Raw genomic sequence first — 21,914 nt, 5'->3', positions numbered from 1 at the left:
ATATTTAAATTTATCTCACTTATCTCAGAAATGTCTAAAATAGCTGGCTTTATAAAAATCCAGTATCTATTCAACCTTTAAGTGATTATATTGTGCAGATACTGTAATTATAATGCTAACGGGAAAGCACCATAAAAGGAAAAGCTTCTCCCACAGTCCCCCGTCACAATAAACCAAACCAATTTCACTTTTCCATCTTCTTAAATTCTTTAAAAATGAAGCTCTGGACAAAATTTCCAGTTCATTTTTATAGCCGTCCGTAAGATAATTGGAGGTATCATGGAATGTAAAAGAAAAAAAAAGGAAAACTGACCAAAACTCTTGTGCTGTTTTATCACATAACCAAAAATTGTGGTCTTTGAAAAATCTTGCTGAAAGGTTGGGAGTTTTATTAAGAATACCAGGAAACCGGTGGCCTTTGAGTAATGTTTGAATAAAGAAGGAAGAAATCAGCTCTTCCTTTGGCTTGATCAGAGCTGGCTTTTTGTTTTGTTTTTTTTTTTTAAATGATGTAACAGCATCTGTAGGTCTTGGGACCCCTTTTTCCAAGGTGGCTCCTCCACCTTGGCACTAGTGGCCTTTGGGACTGGGTGGCTTTGTGGTGGGGGCGGCTGTCCTGTGCATCAGGGGATGTGGGGCAGCATCCCAGGCCGCTGCCCCCCACTACATTCCAGAAACAAGCTTCTCTCTCAGTTACAACATCTAGAAATGTCTTCAGACACGTAGGGGGACAAAACTACCCTGAGTTAAGAACCACTGTTCTAGAAACTCTTTACGGTTAATCATTGAGTTAAGGTTGATTAAGCCACTGATGACTTTCTGTGGAAGGACATTTCCTGTTACACTGAGCATTAAATTATTTTAAGCCGTATCCCCATCTGAGAGCCCAGATATTTCTAGATGTCACTCACTGGCCAAGGGAGTGAAATTAGTTGGCAGATGATAATGGAGTGTGTGATTTTCACACTTTTGCGATTTTCACACTTTCTCGGGGACCTTGTTATCTGACACTGTTGGGACCTGTGGATGGTTGGCTGATTGAAAAACGTCAGTTCAGTTGAAGCAGGCAATGATTTAAAGCATTTAAAATTATATATTAATTAAAGCCTGTGAGCAGACACTCAGGACCCTGCTTATGTCAGGGGAACCACTGATTTGTACTCCTTAGAGTCTTATTTTAGCCTTACTCTTGATCTAGCACTTACAATTCACAGTCTTGGGGTCTTTTTTCTAAGTGAAGAGAAAACTTACAACAAACACTTGCAAACCTATGAGGAGCCTTCTAGAAATTTACTCCTTTTTTGTCTAGTCTTCAAAAGTTGCACTTAGTTCTCAGCCATATTGAAAGTTATTTGCCTTCATTTAGTCTTTCCAAATTATTTGACTTAGTCTTCCTAGGATAAAACTCAGTTTTTTTGCATCATTTGAGATTTAATTTAGTTATAAACTTACATAGAGTTAGCATAAACAGATCTACAAATACGTATAGCTTTGTTGGGGGGAGCAGCAGTGTGCGGTGGTCCTGTAGGTGGTTTCCTGGCTGGACATCTGCAGTGGGAGCAGGAACGCTGGTGGTTTATTGGGCAGGTCTGTTAATAGCCCCTACTCTATTCTGAAGTATGTGGAGAAGCTTCAGAGGAAGGCCTTTTCTAAGTGTGCGCCTCCTTTGGAGTTGGAAGATCTGGGGGCAAGATCTGCCTTAGAGGCCGCAAGCTTCTGGTTGCTCATCTGTCAAGACAGAGTGTTGGTTGTGCTTGTCTTAATTGCCAAGCAGGTCATCCTGCAGATTCCATGCAGGTCACCTAACGGACACGCAGGACATGCCTTTGTAAACGTGCTCCGGGCCCCTGTTACTTTCTTAGTGAGTCAGCTCTTGCTGAGCTAGGAATGGATTTGCTCTTCTGAGGATGTGTTGGCTGTTTCTTGCTCTTTGACCACAGAGCACTTGAACCCTCACACTGAGCGCTTTGGGCCAGGCTCAGTGCATTCTTGTACCCATTCCTGAGGATGTAGCTCTGGGCTCCTACCATGCTGATGGAAGATCTCCTTGGTATGGCTGGGGCTTTGTTGTAGTTCTTGCTTGAAGGGAGATTACTGGCTCCTCAGTGATAAGCCCAGAGCACAAGCAGAGGTGAGGGGGCAGGCAGTGGGAGGACAGGGCTCGGCTGGGGTGTAGGAGGTGGCCAGGGGTCCTCGTCACCCACGCTTTGACATGTAGGCAAAGCGGAGTGACTTGTGAAGACTGCACCACCTGGAGGAAAAGAAGTCATTGTTTCTGTGCCACATTTTAGGGTCTCCTGGACAGTAAGGACTTCTATTTTTGCCAGGGTACCACTTTCACTCTTTCCTCATCTGGTTGACCAACATGGGAGCTGTCAGGCAGTCTTGTGCTATTGAATGGTTAGATAAATCCCGCCCTCAGGGTTAGACCTTGAAGGAACTTTGGCTGCTGAGGATCGTGAATTAGAGAAACTGAGCCTGTCAGGTTGCTCTTTGTAACCTTCCTCCTCCCACCGAGGGAAGCTAGAATCTGCCCAATGAGTATGTTTGTAGCTTGAAGACTGAAATTGTGTAGCAGTTAGCATAGGGAAACCCTGGAATTATGAATGCAAATTGCTGTTAGTACAGCACAGATTCTACCCTTAAGCTGGCGTTAGTCTTTTGACGTGGGAATTGACAAAAGGCGAAACAGTCACCGAGGCTGCTGTTTGGTGTGGGACCCCATCCGCCCAGGTCGAGCACTGTGGTAGGCACTAGGAATACTGCAGTGGAGAAGACACAGATCTAACATTGTACTGGGGAACCTGCGTCCCACTATAGTCATTCTGGAATCAGAGGGACCTTTCCTGTCCAGTTCCTCGGGGTTGGACACGTAGAGAATGTGTGACTGAGAAACAGCTAAGCTTGGGTCAAATGGCAAAATACAGGTGAGATTCCCATGGTCAGAGAAGGCGTGATGGGGACACATCACTGTGGAGATCTGGAAGAACCAAACTCAGGGACAGATGCAGGTCATTGGCCAAACATGGGGCCAACTTGGAAATGAGGAAGGGACAGCTGTGGTGTGTGGGACCTGGAGCTGAGCCTCAGGTGATGACCTACCCTGCTCAGAATGGAGAGGACCATCACTAACAGCCTATTTGAAATGCAGGAGGAGAGCCTAGGACTGGGCAGGTCTGCCTGGGGCAGTGGGAGGTGGAAGAGCTGATGCTTATCTTAGCTGGGAGAGGCCTGACCCTCTCCCGGGCTTGGTTTCCTCCCCTGTTAAAATAAGGCCTGCATCTCAAAAGTCTCTCCTTTAAGATTTGAATTAAAAAAAAAAAAAAGCAACTTAACATTGTTGGGTAAGAATGTAACGGCTTGCCTCTTTGATCTTTGGTCAGTGATCCGCATGAGTGGAGGAGCCTTGGCTTTTCCTGGTTCCCGCTACCTTTGGAGTGAGTGCAGAATGTCTGTTTGGTAGATGGCCCGCCCCTCGTGGCATGTGCAGAGTCTCAGGCAGTGAGAGTGGAGCAGCCACACAGCAGCGTGGAGTCACTGTTCAGTTGTCCCCGTGATCTGTCACCGGGCTGCTCTGCCCAGCAGAGACAAGACTGAGCAGATAGGTGGCTTTTGCAGCTAGAACTCTGAAGCCTGGGCGGGGCTGATCCATCTTTGCTTTAGTCCTTGTTTTGGGTGTCACTGGCTGAGATTGGCTCCCTTTGAGCCCTCCTGGGGGAAGGTTGCCCGTCATCTGCCCGCTCCTCGGGCTCTGCTGCCTTCTCTTTACCAGCAGTACGGCTTCAGGATGCGTCCTTTCTGGGGTAGACTCTTCCCTCTCTCCCCTCGTCAAGTGCCCCCTTCCTCTCCCTCCCTCTGCCTTAGAGAAAGAAAGCAAAGCTCCTAATTATAGGGAAACAAAGTTCGCCAAGGTTTATTAGAATGAAGTGTTGTGGGTATGTGTGTTTCACCTGTAATAATGGCTAACTCTTCCAAAGTACATTATCAGACATTTTAGAATATAGACTTTCTTCTCAGGGCAAAGCTATATTTTAATAGCTTGTGGTTTTTAAAATACCATCTAAACTCACAAACAAATGCTTTCTTCTCAATTATACCCTGATTCTACCATGATCTTCCGTTTCTTCTCCTTAATGTCTCTAGAAATTATTGGAATCTCCCGGGGGACTGTACATGATAGTTGTTTAAAAATGAATCAGTTTGTGTCTGAGCAGTATGGTAATTAAAAGGAGTTTTAAGTGTTGTTTTTTTTTTTAAAGAACATTCCTGAACTTGAACGAAGCAGTCAGTGTTGCTGATGAGCCATGGGTCCATCAAGCACACGTTCAAGTCTTGTGGTGGGCATCAGAACCATTAAGGAGTTAATGTTACCCCTGCCGTGTTTAAACATTAACCAGAGGGCTTCCTCTGCTGTTGTCTGTTATCAACAATTACTCAGAACATTCTCTGGCAGTCGAGCTTTGTTTTTCCTCCAAGGAGATGCTAGAACAGGATGAGAATAGACATTAGGCCTCAACAAAGGAAGATTCTTGATTATGTCTAGAGAAACGCTGGCTTTGTGGGTACATAGAGTTTGCCTTCTTAAGCCATTTTGTAACCTCCTGTCAACACCCCTGCCCCCTCTAACACACACACACAGCGCGCGCGCACACACACACACACACACACACACTTACCTGAATCGGGGGAGAGGCCTGTAGTAATTGTTTTATTGTATAAAGATGAGTGGTACCTCCTTTTCCTATTAGGGATACTTATGGAAACTGCTTCGTGGAGGCAGAGTGGTGGCGAGGGCCCTGCTGTGGTATTCCTGCTCTGAGGCCACTCATATTTGGGGGGAACCTGGGAAGGGGGTACTGCTCTACTGCAGATGTGTTCATTTGCTTATTAACAAAAGGCTGGGTGACCCAGAAACTTAAACCCGAAGAAGAACAAAAGTACTTTCAGACTTACAAATGGGAAGGTCTTGGAGGCCCCTGAATAGCTCCTCTGGAGTGCTTTCTTTGCCACCTCGCTGCTTTGGAGCTGTGGCGTCTAATAGCTTCTCAGCCGAGAGGGCCCCGTAAAATTTTAGCCTGTTTCTATATAGAGTGCTTTGGAGTGGCCATTTCTCTCTGCCTCTTATTTACTCTCAAATACCCTCTGGAAAAAGAGCTGATGAGGTGCATTGAGACTCGGCATCAAAGGCCCATTCATTGATCGCCATCTCTGGGTGCGCCTGTATTTTTGGCCTTAAATTTTGTTTTAAAAAATTGTTTTAAGGCATAACTCCTACAGTTCAAGAAGACATATACATTAAAGTCAAATCAGTGAAAAAATGTTTAGATTGAAAAAGGAGAAACCCACCACACTCTTCCTCCCGTAGATATGACTGTCACCAGCTGGGGGCCTGGCTTTCCTTTTCTGCATTTATCTGCACCCCCTGCTCCCAGACTTGCTGACCCTGGGCTTCTCTGCATGTAGCTTCTCTGGACAGTGCACGGAATCAGGCACCTAACCAGGCCTCCCCGAGGCCTGCAAGTCAGGTTGGGGGGAAACAGGCCACACACCTATGCATTTGTGGGGGCAGGGACCTTATCTTAAGCCCCTGGCTTTCATTTCACTTTTGTCTGCCTCAGGCATTGCCCCTCTTCCTGGAAATGGCTGTCAGGATTCTAGATTCTTCTGGTGGTGTTCTAATAGGTTTCTTCTAGAATGGAATTTCTGAATATTTCAGTTCCTTCAACCTCAGATATGAGCACACAGACCCTGTCCCTGTGCCAGCCCTGCAGAGGCAGCCCACCTGGTGCTGCAGGTGACGAAGCCCCGTTGTTTTCAGGCTTCCAGTCTCTCTGCCCCGACCTTGGCGTTGCTCATCCGTGGCTTGGGTTTTGGCTGCCCTCAGTTCATCGGTCTTCATTCTGGATTCTTCACTTGAAGTGCACTTGTCAGGTCCCACTCCTTGAGCGCAGGCAGGGCTGCGTCTTTGTACCTCGGAGGCTGGCCTGTCCACTGTGGTGTGGGTAAGGTGCCCACGCGACACCTCTGTCACACAGGTGGCCGGCTGCCCCAGGTCAGCCCGCTACCTCCTCCCGTTTCCAAGGTTTGTTGGATTCCAGCCTCTGGTGGCTGCAGACAATGGTTTTCTACAATTCCATCACTGTGGTTTATGAGGGAGTCCATTTTCCTAAATTGGATATAGGGTCCCTTCCACTGGCAGCAGAGTTTTTCTTTAGGGTCTCTACAGAGGCCCCCGCCTCAGTTCCTAACCCCCTCACGAACCCAGGGGGCCTCAGGACGGGGGGTTGGTGTTGGGGGGAGATGATCTTTTTGTTTTAACTGCTTATACTTTTGCCCTCACCACCATGCACTTAGCCCCAAGTTTCCGGGGCTCTGCTCGTGTGGGGGCGTCAGGGGTGCAGACAGATGGCACAGTAGAGGTGATTTAGGACGCTGGACCCTCGGTTCTTCAGCATAGGTCTCTCTGCACCAGCCAGCCTCTCCTAGGCACTGTTTTGGTTCACCTGGCTCCTGTATTGCTGGTCTCCGCTCACGTGCTGCTCTGCTGCCCCTAGACTCACGTGAAGGTCTTTCAGCCACAGGTCCCTGATCGCGGTGAACAGTCTCCTATCTGCACTTGGGTTTCTTTTTCCTTACCCTCGGGCTGAAAGTCCCGACCTGACTCGGCCACGACGCAGACGTGGGTCCCGGTGGTCTCTCTAGCTTGGTCGATCTCCCGTCTCCACCTGTGCAGCCTGGGTTTTGTGGCTGTCATGCCTGCCCTCAGCCACACCTGTGCAGGCTCCCACCTTGGTGACCTGCTGTCTTTGGGCCCAGGAGCCCATCAGCAGCAGGTCCCAGTGCCTCAGCATCTCTCTTTTGTTCCCAGGGCCCTGGGAGTGCCAGCCGGCTCAGCGCCCAGGGACATGTGAAGGACCCTGAGTGGCTGCTTGGTCCAGTGTGGCTCACTTCCAAGTGGCTTAGTCTTGCCCTCCTCCCCCTCCCCCTTCCCTTGGCCCTAGAGGTTGTAATTTTTTAAGTAACTTTCAAAGGTTGGGTTTCAGTGCTTTCCTTGACCATGGCTTTCATTGAGCTTAGCCAGCAGACAAAAGCAGCCCCTTGAGTGCCTCTGAAAGTGGAGCTGAAATATGAACTTCAAGGCCTCCTGCACAAGGTGGAAGTCATGCACTTTCCAGGGAGTCTACGGATGTCCCTGGAGTGGGGGAGCAGCTGGGGATTATAAACACTCCTGCACCGCAGAGCAGGCTTGAAGGAGGATGGGAGGGGCCGCTCCAAAAGCAGGGCTTCTGCTCTAGCACCTTGTTCCTCTGAGCTACTACATGCTTACATACTGGTTTAGGATTTTTTTATTTTTAAGTCATGAAGAGGAGTCTCTTTCTCTCAAACTGTTAGTTGCCATGCGCTGGCTGGTGCTATTAATATACAATTGAGACTGGAGGCTATAAATTTGAAGATGATGAGCTGTTGCCAACAAACTTCTCTCTTACAATAAACATTTTTTTCAGAAAAAGAACCCCCACACCCCGTGCCAGACCTGTTGGAGATTTGTCTCCGTAGAGACCCCAGAAGCTCCCACGGAAGCTGGCTTGGGGTGGCAGGGAGACAGGGATGGGACCGAGCGGGGCAGTTTGAGTGCAGGCTGGCCTGTGCTTGCCTCCTGGTGCACGTGCTGTGTTAGGGCGTGTGTCTGGCCTTAAAATGCTATTCATCTGTCAACACACTGACCCCCTTTTCAAGTTTCATTGTTCTATTGTTTTGACTGCAAAAGTGACACTTGTTACAAAACCAGTTTCCATGATCTGGAACAGTGTCCTCAGCCTTCTGTGGGCATCAGTGTCCTCTGGCCCCACCTCTAGAGCACCCCGTGCAGTAGTTCTGGGGTCACGCCCAAGAGTTTGCGTTTCTAACAAGTTTCCGGATGCTACTGCTGATCTGGCAGCCCCCTCTTGAGAACCAGTGACCTTCTAGAAGGTACCAGGAAATGAGCACCATCTTCAGTCATACCACACTGAACCACTGTTTGCTACTGTCTTACACTATTGTGGTACATTTGTCACAGCTAAGGAGACAACACTGGTGCATTACTGTTAACTAAACTCCACACTATTTTTGCTTTTAATGAAAATACTACTTTTAATGGTTTTTCATAGTAAGACTCATATATCAGAACTGCATAGTAACAGAAGTAGAAGACCTCTTTACTCCTCCCATTCCATTACCTATGTAATTCAGATCGTTTTTCTATGCACTTGTATACCCACGTAATCACACACATACTGTTTATTTTGGGACATGCTTTTTCTGTTTAAATATGTCTTGAAAGTTTTTCTACATCAAAATATCTAGGTATGTCCCATTGTGTTTTGATGGATAGCACACATTGTTTGGTACCCTTTAAAATTTAATAATATCTTATCAGTTTCCAGATTTTAAATCTGGTAGATGAAAGGTGAGGTCTGGCACACCTCCCTCTTATCTTGCATTGGAGGTTAGACATTATTTGCCTGCCCCTGTGGAGTACTTAGCATGTTCCAGGCACTGCCAAGCATTTAGCATACATTATCTAACACAGTTATCAAAACAACCTTATGAAACAGGTATCGTGATTATCCTTATTAACAGATGAGGAAACCGAGGGTCAGGGAGGTTAAGTGAGCGAAACCCTTTGACAGCTTTCTGGCTGAAGCAGGCTCTCTGGTGTTTGGGGTGCCGTGAGCCACTCAGCTTAGTGTGAACATGGCTTGTTTGTTCAGCTTTCCTGTGGGCCACACCCAGTGGTGGAACATGAAGGTGAAGGATGTCCTTAAGGAACTCAGTCTAGTTGGGAAGACATGCATACAAACAAACAATTATATAAGAAGTATTGCACCAAAGGTTTTAAGTTACTCGTGGGGTTTTGATGCCTTAAAAAAATCCCCTGGAGGAGGGGATGTGTGCCTGGAACTGTTGCACTGCAGGGGAAAGTATAGCATCAGACTTAGCAATCAGACCTGAGTTCAAATCCCAAGTCTTACGTTTTAGCTGAGTGACCCTAGGTAAGGTGCTTAACCTCTCTGAGTTTTTGTTATGGGTATCTTAAAAAAATACTTCTTATGGGGGTTGTAAGATTAAACAAATACATATTAAGAGCTAGCTGTTGCTATGCTTAATAAATACATAAATATATCATTTTATATATTCAGTGGGCTTAATAAGTATACATGTGTAGTCTCTGCTGTATCAGTTGCTTAGTGGAAACATGCATTTAAAAACCCTCAGAAAGTTCCAGACAGAAATACGGAAGGAACCAAATCTCACAGTCTTTTCTCTCTCAAAATCAAATTCTGAAGCACACCCCTCAGGACCTCTTGTGCCCCCATCTTTGCGTTCTCTTAGCGGGTCTCCACCTTGGCACTTACCCCTCACTCTCATGTGCGTTTTCTCCTGTTCCTGCCTTCTCTCCTCTGTGTAACTGCAGTCTCTTTAGAGGACAGAATCCATGCCTTTCATTCTTACATCCCCTGCAGTGTAGTGGAAACGCTGAGTATCAGTTGTAGGACCAGGTGCTATAGAAGGGTGCCCACTCTACATGCCAAGGCGGGTCAAGCTGAGACGTGGTGGTCTTGGAAGAGTTTTTTCATCTCTCCCACCATCCTTCCCCCCTGGGTTTTTCGGACGGTAGCCTTTTACACCCAAACTTGAGTCTTTAACATGGAAGGGTCACTGAACATTTTGTTGAAGAAGAATTTTAATGAATTCTATCTTGATATATGAGTAGTCTGTGTTATGAATTAACTTAATCCTCTTTCACTGGGACGAAAGATTTATGTTGATATTCCCACCACCCCCTTAGAAAAGCAGAACAAAACCTCAGCAGGCCCGTGTCTTGAGTAGCCAGGACAACTCTGACCAGGCTGCCGCAGGTTAGATAAAATGCTGTTTGCCCTTTTCCTTTCCTGCTTATGCTCAGGGTAGAGAATCTTCTGGCAAAAATTCTGGAGCAGTAAAGCTGGAATAATATTGTAAAGAAGTTTTGGTTGAAGGTGAGACTAAGTCAGTTGAAGGAAAGACTAGCTTCTTTGCTGTGTAATGGCTTGGAGAAGTTTCTAAGTTTGTCCTGGGGGACTGGTGGTTAAAACATATTCCATGTCAACCTGAACTGTCCAAATAGTAATCTTGAGAAGAATTAAGGCAGTGTTATTTTTCCCTCCTTTCCCTGGAAAATCAGCTGAGCTCCTACACATTGGTTGGAAAGTGGGCTTGACCTGCGTGTGTGAAAATCCATCCTCCTGGGTTCAGAGGGCAGGGTTCCCATTCTGACGGGTAGTAACTGAGCCACACAAGGTTTCTGCATTTTTTTGGAGTTTGCTCTCCTAAGAGAGCCAACTATTCAGAAAACTTAATCACAGTTTCTTCTCCCATTCAGACTTAATCTGGCCTTTCAGAGGCTCTCGGCCTCCCCTTCAGAGGCTGCGGGTGCCTGACCGGGGGCCGTGGAGGTCTTCCTCTGGGTCTTCGGAAGGCTGAGAGGGCAGGAGCAAGCCTGATTCTTGGAGTAGGGGGTTGGGTTGGGTTGGGTCTCTTAAACTTAATCTCCCTTTGTGAACCGTCAGGGAGACCAGCCATCAGGGATTTACTCTCCTTTATAATTTTCCATTGCAGCCAGAAGCTTCAAATGTTTTCAGCCAAAATAATTTATGAAAATGACCCAGCATTACAGAGATGTCTTTAACTGAGGTTGTTCATTTTATGGCCAATTGTTCCTTTTCAGGCACTTGAATCACCCTCATGAATTCCCTTTTTCTTTTTCTTCCTCTTCTTTTTCTGTCTTCAGTTCTCTAACATGTTTAGTCACAGAGTAGAAGGGTCTCAGGAAGTCGGTCTTCGTGTAAATAAGTGCCTACATCTCTCCTCATACTTCTCTCTTTCCCTGACGCTAAAAAAAAAAAAAAAACCTAGAGGAGAAGTAGGGTTCTTAGAAATCCTATCACTGTTGAAGGGATGAGCTTGAGGTGGCAGCACTGGCGGCCAAGGGGGAAAGTTCCGAGGCCCTCGCCTGCTGGTTAGGAGTCCTCTCTTGTTACTAGCTGGGTGGTAGTAAAAGGTGTTTGGAGTGGATCTGAATTCAGAGTTTTAAAAAATTTTTTTTATTTTTTTAAATTTCGTGTTTACTCTTTTCCACTTGGCTGAGGACAAATACAGATTAAAGTCTTGGCCCATTGAAAGAGCCACTTAAAATCTGTTTGATTTTTGTTTATAACACGGCATATTTTATATCTGCAGAATGTGGTGAAGACAGAGTTGTTGATAACAGCAGATAACGTAAGTCTCTGACTTCTGAGTGTTTTCCCTGGAAGTAATCACCCACGCTGTTTCAGCTTTGCCCTTTCACGTGGGATGTGGTTCTGTGATGCAGTCTCGGTCCTGCACCCTTGGTGTGTGTACTTCTAGCCCCGCAAACCTGTCACCTGTTTCAGGAAATCATTTTGATACCTCCTTTGAGGGTCTGAGCACTTTCTCAGCAGAGCCATGTAGTCCAGATGCGGAGAGCGGGGCAAGGACGTACAGATGTGTCCACCTGCCTGGCACCTGCCTGACTTCGTGAAAACCCGCTAAACCCAACAGACGGACTGTTGTTGGAAGCACTTTCTTTCAGAACTTTCCTACAGCACATCAGGCCATTGAGTGGCAGCTGGAAATGAAGTGAGGAACGAAGACCCGGCTTTTAGCCCCTCTCCTTGTCCCTAGACCTTTCTGGTTGTCTGCTGCCCATCTCCCGGGAGTTGGGAGACGTGGCTTCTACGTGAGGGGGGGGGGGTGGTATCCCAGGGTCTCTCTTCGTTCAGAGTGAGGGACTCGATTCTCTAGCTGTCTCTTCCCCAGTCCCGTGTGATTGCTGGGTGCCAGCGCTACACGTGGGGTTGGAGAGCTCAGATGTGAAGGGGCTGTTTGAGGGGTTTACTTAGGGGCTGCGAAGCCTGTTGACTTGTGTGCCTTTTACCTGGAAGGGGGAGGGCAGCTCCTGCCCTCCGATTCCCCTGTGTAGGTTCTGTGGACAAATGGTAGGTCCACTCTTCTTTGTGGCTGGTTGGGAAGGGGGCATTTTGGACCAAGGATTTAGGGATTTTCCTACCGGGAGATAATCACATTTGTCCTGAGATGGTGCTTACAGCCGGTGCTTGCCATTTTGTCACTAATGGCCATGGTTTTACCTGGCTGATGTGCAGGTACGCTGAAAGCTTTGACTGGGGCTTAAAAAGGCAAGTTCAGGAAAGGCTGTTTTCTGTATTTCTTCCCCTACTTTCCCCCTTGCTGAACAACACAAAACTGCCAGGTTTTATGTTCCACTGGGCAGCTGCTGCCGGTCTGATGTTTTTCTCTCCCCATCCTCCTCCATCTCCTCCTCCTGTGCCCCCTCCCCCCCTCGTGCTGGCTATGAGGGAGCTGTACCTTTGTGGCTCTTCTGCAGCTGCCGGACTTTGATGGGGACATGCTTGCTGCCTCTACACTTGCTTCCCGTGGCAACCGGCCCTTTGAAGATGACCTCTTGCTGTTTGCCTGTTGTCTCTTGTGTTGGATTATAGATGAGAGATTTACCAGGCTGGGGGTAGGGGCCTGCTGTTAGCACATTTCTTTTAGGGTTCCCAGCGTCCCTTCGGCCTGTGCTTTCTCTTTCCAGAATATAAGTTTGGGGTGGGGGGCAGTGGGGTGTGGAAGGGATATTTGTGCTGACTCTAACACAGTTTTAAGTGTGTAGGATTGCCCTGGTTGTGAGATAAGTTGGAAATAGATGCTGCAGTGATTTCCTTATTGAAGCTATTTCATTTACTTTTTTTAAAAAAATGTGATCAGCACTCACAGGAGCAGGAGGGCACCATTTGGCCCCTCTCCTCCACCCAGCCCCCCCACAAACCAAGTGTTTGTGTGTTGGCACTAAATTTGCTTCCTGATGTAATCTGAGCTCTGGGAATTGCCAAATTACCTAAATCTTCACACATTTAAACACCCCTGTTTTCCCCCAAAGCATCAAGTTTTCTCTTTCATTAAAGCAGCAGAATCCCCTGATCTGTGGCCCCTGTCTCACTTGGATAGCCCCTGATGTGCGTGGATTTCTGTTCAGGGAACTTGCCTGGGATGAGGTGGGGACAAGGACAGAATGGGAATACTGTGGAGCAGCAGGGGTTCCAAAGGAATCCTGGATTAAAACAAAAAGTAACCTTTTTTTTTTTTAATCCAAGTGGCAAAGGCTAAAATAGTATTAGCACCCATTTTAATTAAAAGTTACAAGAAAATGGACATTTTTATGCACTGCTGCTAGGAGCGTTTTTTGTAGCAGTACATATGTATCAAGAGCCTTAAAAAAATTCATACTCCTTGATTCAACAGTTTTTCTTCTAGGAATTTAATCCAAAAAAAAAAATCAGATACATTTTGTGAGGATGTCCTCTAATACATTATTTATGATAAAAGTTACCAACAGTGAGAATATCTAACAGTCAAGGGCTGGCTAAGTGACAGCACCTTTGTTCATATGGTAGAGTTCTATGCAGACATTGAAATTGTTTGAGAGTATTTAATGTCAAGGGAAAATGCTTATAAGTGAAAGAAAGCAGAATAGAATACAATATATCGTATGATCCTAATTTTGTTTAGTTAAAAAATGAGAAAAGTTGCATGGCATGCATAGAAAAAAGACTGTAATGAAATTCTTCCTTCCGGCTTTTTTCTCTGATAATGAGATTTGGGGGTATGTTAATTTTCTTCATATTCCACATTCTTCAGTAATCAGATATTACTTTTATAAGCTGAGACATTTTAAAAATTGATTCCCTGTCCCCGCCCCCAAAAGTACATTGAGAATATTTTCATTTAAAGCCAAGTATTTTTTAAACAGGTGAACCAAGATAATGCATCTGTTCTTTGCTTTTTTGTCATTAGTATGTGCTTGTGGGTTTGTTTGTTTGTTTTTTTAATTAATGCCACCATTCTTTGTGTGGGAGAAATAGCTCTGTGGCTTTAAGAAGTTGTGGTTTTATCCAAAAGGAAGTTCTATCCCTTAGCAGGAATTCAGTAAAATAATATATCATCTTTTGTAATCACACAATGATGCCTGACTTCAAAGTGACTTACTAGTTTATGGGCATTGGTGTTTGTATTGGTTCTTTCCGGCAGAGTCCAGGTGGACTGTCTGCTTGCTAAAGGCAGATGAATGGCAGTGAGCTTTGGGAGCCCTTCTGTTCGTTGGTGGTTGAAATCACCCACCCAGCCTTGGGTTATGGACCCAGCCTTTATTTGGAAATGTGTCTGAATTGGGAAGAATGGCAAGTATTAGCAGGTGATGGTTCTATGAGCAGGTTACCTAGGGCCATCCGAGTGGTGGAAGAGGGTTTGGGGGACTGGAGGGTGGGTTTCATTTGTGTTTGGCAGTAGCAGATGATGGCTGCTGAAGGTCAGAAGGTCTGTGCTCTCCATTCAGGTGAACTTGACTGTGAGGTTGGTTGAGCTAGAGGGATGAGTAGCTATGAAATCATGGGCTGGCAAGCCTTATGTTCCTTCATCCCTCACTGTCACCAGTTACTCAGGAAACTCGGGGGAAGATAAATACAGCAGTCATTTTTTGGGAAGGCATTGAGAGTCAAGTCTAGATTGCTGGAATAAGGGTCAAATTAGCTTCTACTGGGCTCATCTTGTGGGAGGGACTAGTGAAGTTAGCGTTGGCTCTCTAGAGGGTTTAGTTTTTTAACAGTCTCTTCTATTTTGACTCCTTTAAATAGGCACATGTGGGAATCCACAGGTGTCTAGATGGAATTTTCTTTTAGCTGGCATCCTGTTATTAACCATCTATTACTGTAACGTTACATTGTACAGACACCACATTTTATTTATCCATTCATCAGTTGATGATTATTTGGGTTGTTTCCACTCTCTGGTTACTATAAACAACGCTGCTGTGAACATTCACGTACAAGTCTTTGTGTGGACATGTTTTTGTTTCCCTTGAGTGTAAACCTATGAGTGGAATTGCTAGGTCATGTGGTAACTATATGGTTCATGTTCTGAGGGGCTGCCACACTGTTTTCCCAAGTGGTTGCACCATTTCACATTCTTACCAGCAGTGTATGGGTTCCAATTTCTCAGTGTCCTCATCAACACTCTTGATTTCTGTCTTTTTGATTACAGTCATCCTAGTACGTGTGAAGTAATACCTCGTGTTCTGATTCCATTTCCCTGAGGCTGATGATATTAAGTATCTTTCCAGTTCTTATTGGTCATTAGTATATCTTTGGAAAAATGGCTACTCAGATCCTTTGCCCACTTAAATTGGATAATTCTTTTTATTATTGTTAGAGTCCTTAATGCTCAAAAAGTATTAAGGACTACATAAAGAGATTTTTTTTTTATGTAGGGTGTATCTACCAGTATTTACCAGATGAGAAATTAAAACAGAAACTTTAAAAATACTTAATTAAAAATTAAATTATTTTATTTTATTTTATATTAAATATAAAAAAATATATAAAATAAAATATAAAAAAATATAAAAAAAAATTAAAATTAAAAAATATATTTTAAAATAATAACAAACTTAATTCCTGTTAACAGAACTAACATTTTTTTATGAAATAGTATTATGTTTTGGAAAATATAGTGAAAAGAGTGGTCTTGCTCTGTATTTCTGTAAATCTCTATAATGTCTGGTTTAATAGAAGATAGTTGAATTCTCACTTGTACTTCTGCACCCAGTCTGTTACAGTGTGCTTTGAGTGAAGTATAGGAAGAAAATCTGGCTTGACACAGATAACATAGTTGAAAAAGGGAGGAGCATTTTATTAGCTTCTTAAGATAATTGTGGATGTTCTTTGATATTGCATCAAAACTCAGCAAGAGGTGGCTTCCTGAAGGTTCATTGTAACGTGGAACCTTTGAAACCACATTGATGAACTCTTCATACTCTTCCACGTTGAAATCCTTTGGTCTTGCTCACTCGTGGAACGGGTCTGTTAGGAATGACTGGTTTTGTGTTACCACGCGTTGGACATTTAGAAAATACCGAGTCGTGCAGCTCTTTCAGATGCTTACACGTTTCATTTTACAGTATTAAAAATTAGGTTTGCTAATATTCTCATCCTTCCCAATAGCAAAGTCTTTAAGTAGTGTTGGGATTCTGTCAAGCTCATGGTGGTAGATACAAAGTCTGCAAAGTCCTAATTTTGCTTGGAAGCTCAAATTTTATCATTGGCAACACATGTTGTCAGGTGTTTTCCTTGAGGTGGCAAGCTCACTTAATCCGTTTGTGAGAAAAGGTCTGCCTTGCACCCATCTGTGCCACCAGACTTTGTAAGTTGTTCTTTTAAGCAGAAATGGGGTCCCATAAAAAAGTGGCTAGTTCAGCTTGCAACTCTGAATCCCATGAGTGCCGAGACCCAAGGCGCTTTGGTGTGCAGCAGAAGTCCACTGTGTGTACTTCCCGCTTTGTCGCCCAGAATATTAAAAAGCATGTACTCAGACGTCAAGAGCTAATAAAATAAAAAATCATAAAATAAAAATAGTTGTTATTACTTCATCGATGTTCTTCATCAGTATTGCTTCATCAACATTCTCAAGGAAACTCCTTTTTCTCATTGTGAGTACACAGTAATCAGGGTGCAGTCTGGTGCCACGGCCTTGATTCACACAGCACATTTTCCCCACTGTTGCATTTGCACCATCAGCGCAAATGTCAACACAGCGTAGAAGGCAGTTGTTGTCTTAGTGTTATTACAAAAATAGTTTTGCCCTCACAGATTCTCTGAAAAGGTTTAAGGACCCCTACCCACCCCTCAACTCCCTACTCCCCACCCCTTCCCCTGGCCGGGAACTTGCAGACTGGACTTTGAGAACCAATGGGCTAGATGGCATTTAATGGAAATTGGGATGAAATTGTTTTGAAGTAACTTGCCCCTCTGGTATCTGAGAATGTTGGCACACACTTGCAGGGTGATAGTGACTGTGTGTGTGTGTGTGTGTGTGTGTGTGTGTGTGTGTGTGTGTTTGTGTGTGTGTATATAGTCTGCATCTTGTAGTTGGTTCATTCTTCCCAGTCTTCAGCATTCAGAATCACAGAGCCATCATCACTGAGGCTTCTTTGAAAATAAAATGCTTTCCTAGTTTTTTTCATCCAAGAAAAGGACCCTAGTCATCACCCACCTTTGCCAAATGTGGTGTTTCCATATTTCGTGTTTTGAGTTTGAGAAGACTATGGCCCTTTGGGCCTTCCTTTATGTGTGTGTCTCTCAGGACACTCCTTACTCTGAAAACCCTAGATAGGTCTCTAGCTCAAGCCCAGGCCACTGGCTGGCAGTGTCCCCATCCCGCCATGTAAATCCTCACTGAATGGCATGGGACTCAAACTTAGCAGTTCACGGAATTGTAAGGTGAGCCCCATTTCCCAGCCAATTATGACTCAATCTGAAGCCATAGCTAGGCCATTAATGTGTTTTGGGTCCTGTCCTCTTTTATATCTTGCCAAACCCTGAGAATCTACCGTACAGCTACTGGCAGCAGGCCTCTGCCAGAACAGTCTATGAATGTATCATTTTACATCTCATTTTTCCTGTTTCCCCCTGTGATGGCACCTTGCCTGTGTTTCCCTCCCACATCTTTCCACCCACTTAAAAAAATTATTCATTTAACTTATTCCTACATTGTGATACAGACTTTTGGCTTCTGTATTTACTTATTGTGAAAGATGCTAAAGCATGGAAATGCTAATTTCTTACAGAGCCCTTTCTTTCTCAGCGACCAGTGGGTCTCCAAGGGCCTTCTTCTGGGGAGTAGAATAACATCCTTCCCCACCCCACCCTCCATTCATATGTTGAAGTTTTAACCCCTAGTCCCTCAGAATGTGACCTTATTTGGAGATGGAGTCTTCACAGACTCCTCAAGTTAAGGTGAGCTCATTAGGGTGGGTCCTGATCAAATATGACTGGTGTCCTTATAGGACGGGAAAGTTGGGACCCAGACACGTGAAGATGGAATGATGATTCTACAAACCCAGCAGCGATGGGGTGATGATTCTACAAACCAAGGAACGCCAGAGACGGCCAGCCGCTCCACAGCAGCTAAGGGAGGCCTGGGACAGACTTTCCGTCGGACACCCTGACCTCTGACTTCTCACCTCCTGGACTGTGAGACGCCAGTACTGACTTCAAGGCTGACCACTCTCTCTCGGCCCCATGGTTCTGTTATTCACCTTGGACCTTTGTTCCACAGGTAGCACCATGGATGGTCTCCCAGAGTGGCCCATGCTGCCCCTGTGTGAGGGTCCTGCTCAGCAGCGCTCCCTTAGTGTCCCCACTACTGAGGAGAACAAGGCTGAGGGGGCGTCTTCTAGAGGGATGGAGAGAGATGGCGCTGGACCTGGTGGCAGGCAGCTCTGTGCGTCTGCTTCCATGCTGTCCCCTGCATTGATGAGATGTTGACATCTCACTGGCCTCCGCTTGCTCCCAGGTCCTGTGGAGCATGGCGTGTTGAGCCAGGATGGGTATTATTTGGCTTTATTTTCCCCAAGTGCTTTTTCCATGGGACCCTCCTGTGGGTTCCCCGCTGACCGCCCATTTGCACCACACAGCGAGGAGAGGTGGCCAAGAAAAGCGAGCTGCTGGAAAGCTCGGGGCCCCGAAACACTGCTCTTCGTGGTCGTTCGGTTCTTGCCAGGATGTCCTTGTAAAACTTTTATGAAGATGTTGTTGTGCTTGCATTGGAGGCTGAAAATTGCTGTTAACTTCGCTAAGTCCCGTGTCCCCCAGGAATGTGGGACGCTGAGGAAATGCCTCTGGCCCTCCCTTCTGGACGGGCCCTCCGCCGCGGCAGCTGCCCGCGCAGAAAGCTGAGCTGGATGGATGGATTAAGGGACATCAGCTAGGCCTTTGTTTAAAAATATTTAAAATATGTTTGAACCTCCCTTTATCAACAAAGAACAGTTCCTTTCAGCAGAGAGAAGTTTTTCATTTCCATGTTTTTTTGCAATTTTGTTTGGTCCTTTTGTATATTCGTGACTTTGGAAAAGTGTTCCCATTCACATTTTGAAAGCCGAGTACAAAAGACACTGCATAATGTTCTATTTTGCTTAAGGGGGAAAGAGCAGTCTACTTCTATTAAGAACATAATGTTTATGAAGATAATCTTCTCTGGCTTGAGTTAATTTTTTCTGGTGCTGAGCTTTGACGATTAAAAAAAAGAAGAACGTGTTTGAGAATGTGTGTATTTAAAACTTCTTTGGAATTAGGAGTTAATGGAGGTATATTAGTAATGAAAATGAGCTTTGCAAGTTACAAAGAAATAGAAAGAGGTTCCCATGTCAGGGGCTGCCGCTCTTAGAACCAGAAGGAGTACTGACCCGCTCCAAGTCCTTGACTCTTAGTTATTTTGATTTAAATGTCAGAATAAAGTATTTTCCTAAAATAAGATCCAGGTTTTTCCTTGCCTTCCTCCGTGATGATCACAGTTTTGTGTATCAGGTTTCTGCTTAACTTCAGATCTTCTCTGGGCATTTGCCCAGAGTTATTAGAAACCTGAGCTCCTTCTCTCCATACGTGCAGGAAGGGCCCCCGTGTTGCACAACTCCAGGGGCCCCATTCATCTCAGAATAGGTGAGGCTGGGGCGTGAAGGGTGCTGGCTGGAGCTGGACCACGTGCAGCCCTGCATGCAGGTGCTAGCGGGAAAGGCATGGTGGCTGGAGGCCCCTGCTTTTTGGCTCATTTATTACCTGATTATTTTTAGAAACAGATCCTGAGGCATAACCCCTGATATTCTGTGTCCTTAAACTGAATCATTCATCTCAAGAAGTATTTGGCTAACTCTAGGTTAGGGCTTTTGCCCTCCAGCCACTAGCTTTAGCCACAGCTTGACAGGGGCGAGGCCATAGCCTGTGAAAGATCAACCTGGAGAATTATTAGTTGTCTTTTAAGGTTGTTTTGAAATTGCCTGGGGGCCAGCCCTTAAGTTTAGGAAGAGAAAATAGTTAAATTTCTCCTTTTCATACCTTTCTCCTACAAAGTATTCCTTTCTCTCCTTTGACTGATTCTGGAGACTGGAATCTGAGTGAGGAAGATAAAGGGGGCTGTAGGTAAACAGTCTAGAATATTTCAGAATTTCAGGGTTTTGTATGGAGGTTAGGGACGTGCCACCCATGACCGAGGTTCCACTGTGTCTTGAAAGGAATTCACTCCAGTCAGTCATGTGTCAGTGGTTAATCAGACGTTTAACAAATGGCTCGTGCATCTATTGGGTGGAATCCTTTGAACTTGCCAATTCTGTAAGTCAGAAATAGTTGAATGTTGGTGATTCCGCATGGTCCCTCCTGGAGCTCTCTGGGGAAGCCTAAGAGGAGCAGCAGGCTGGGCTCCTCACCTGGGCATCTGTGTGTGTGACGTGTGTGACATTGGGCAGGGCATCCACCCCCGTCGCACTGTACTTTCCTTCTCTGAAAATGGGCACGACGTGGTCCCACATCGATGGGTCTTTTAAAGATGAAATATGCTCAGTTACATAAAGCACCGAGGAAAGGGCCTGGCACACAGCTCGCTCTGCGTGCTGCTGTGTAATTCAGTCATTCTTGTAACACCTGCACAGTTCCTGCCATGCCTGTGTGCCTCTTGTTCAGCCATTTATTTAATATTTTTTCTTTAAAGTGACTGTAATTCCAAAAGCTGAAATAACTTATTTTGTTGATTCTTAGATGCTTTGCTTTTTTGGTAGCTTATCATCTCTGACATTGGAATGTCTTAAAATCCGTGGCGTGTCCTAGCTTAATTTTTTCTTTGCTATTCAAAGGTGTTTGGTTGATGGTGTCTCAACTTTGTTGAAATATAGTATTCTTTAAAGGAAATTTTACCAAGAATTTATGCTTGTTATCTTTTCTAATTCATGGTAAATGAATATATGTATATTGTTTTTAAAAAGTCCACCTATGTACTACCTAGACTCCTCTGTGGATTTCCTCAAGGGTTGGTTGACAGAAAGGACTTCCAGTACCAAACATGGCTTAGAAACCATACAATAAGCCATCCTTCCACTTGCCCCACTGACGGCCCTCAGAGGTCCCATAGGCTGGGCAGGATGGGGGGGAAGGGTTCACTGTGCCCCTGGGACGGAGGAGCTGGTTGGCCCACCTGGCTGGTGGGAGGCGACCCTGTCCATTGTTAGAGCAGATCAAGTACCACAGCAATGGTTAGCGACAGCGACGTCTGGCTTGGCAAGTTATGCCTTCAAGTAGGGAGTGTGTTCTTTGCAGGCTGCTTTCTGGAACGGAAATGGGCTTGTAAAGTGATGTGTGAGGCCTGCTCTGAAGTAGAAGGGACTGGACAGGTATGTAGTACAGATAAGGTGATGGATAGTTCGCGCTAATACCTGTAAATCTTTCCTGTTAGATGGAAGTGTCTGATGACATAGTTAGGTTTTCTGAGCAGCCTTTGATTTCTGTTTTTTTAAATTTAATTTATTTATTTATTTATTTTTAGAAGCAGCTTCTTACATTGGATAAAATCTCATGTGTCCTAGAGACAAAGGGACCTCCTGACTTTCTTTCCTTCCCTTTTCTGGGGCTGGTGTTTTCTGTGTGACCAAGAGTGTAGCATTGGAGAATTTGGGGAAGCTAGTTTTGCCTTTTCTCCTCCAGGAAGAGAGGTGTATCTGTAAAGCAAGGGTATCTTTCAGTCCTTTGAAGTCACCTGCTCTGACAGAGAGTTTCCCTGCTAGCTCATTGAACCTTGAGCTGAGCAAAAAATTACTTAATTGCCCAAAGCAGTATGTGAGGTGCGTGTGGAGGGCTTCACGCATTCCTGCTTTAGCTCACCTGTGACAGAGCTGAGAACTGAGCGAGGTGTTCATGCTTCTTAGACCTCCAGGCATTGCAGGCGTCCTGTAGAGGGGGGTTTCCATCACTTCGGGTCTG

At 45.3% G+C, this 21,914-nt stretch overlaps 1 protein-coding gene and 1 long non-coding RNA gene across 5 annotated transcripts in view; one reads left to right on the top strand and one right to left on the bottom strand.

Annotated features, from left to right (window-relative positions):
- The window catches only part of ZNRF3 (zinc and ring finger 3), a 134,539-nt gene that overhangs the window by 33,943 nt on the left and 78,682 nt on the right, over nucleotides 1–21,914 (top strand). For 2 of the 4 annotated variants that reach the window (XM_072953359.1, XM_072953361.1), the window contains exon 2: nucleotides 17,960–18,231. The exons of 1 other annotated variant lie outside the window; for it this stretch is intronic. The gene's annotated coding sequence lies outside the window, so the exon portion shown is untranslated. Of the gene's footprint in view, nucleotides 1–5,704; nucleotides 5,795–17,959; nucleotides 18,232–21,914 lie in introns of those variants that run through there. One more of the 4 variants, XM_072953360.1, reaches the window with a different exon arrangement.
- LOC140690973 (uncharacterized) lies at nucleotides 3,887–5,371 on the bottom strand. The gene is made up of 2 exons (XR_012066392.1): nucleotides 4,677–5,371; nucleotides 3,887–4,482 (listed from the first exon to the last, which is right to left on the bottom strand). It is a non-coding gene; the product is annotated as an uncharacterized lncRNA (long non-coding RNA).

This window comes from Vicugna pacos, chromosome 32 (genome assembly GCF_048564905.1).
Source record: "Vicugna pacos chromosome 32, VicPac4, whole genome shotgun sequence".
In the NCBI taxonomy this organism is placed as follows: domain Eukaryota; kingdom Metazoa; phylum Chordata; class Mammalia; order Artiodactyla; family Camelidae; genus Vicugna; species Vicugna pacos.
Note: the sequence above shows the minus strand (reverse complement) of the source record. Positions and strands in the feature narration are given on the sequence as shown.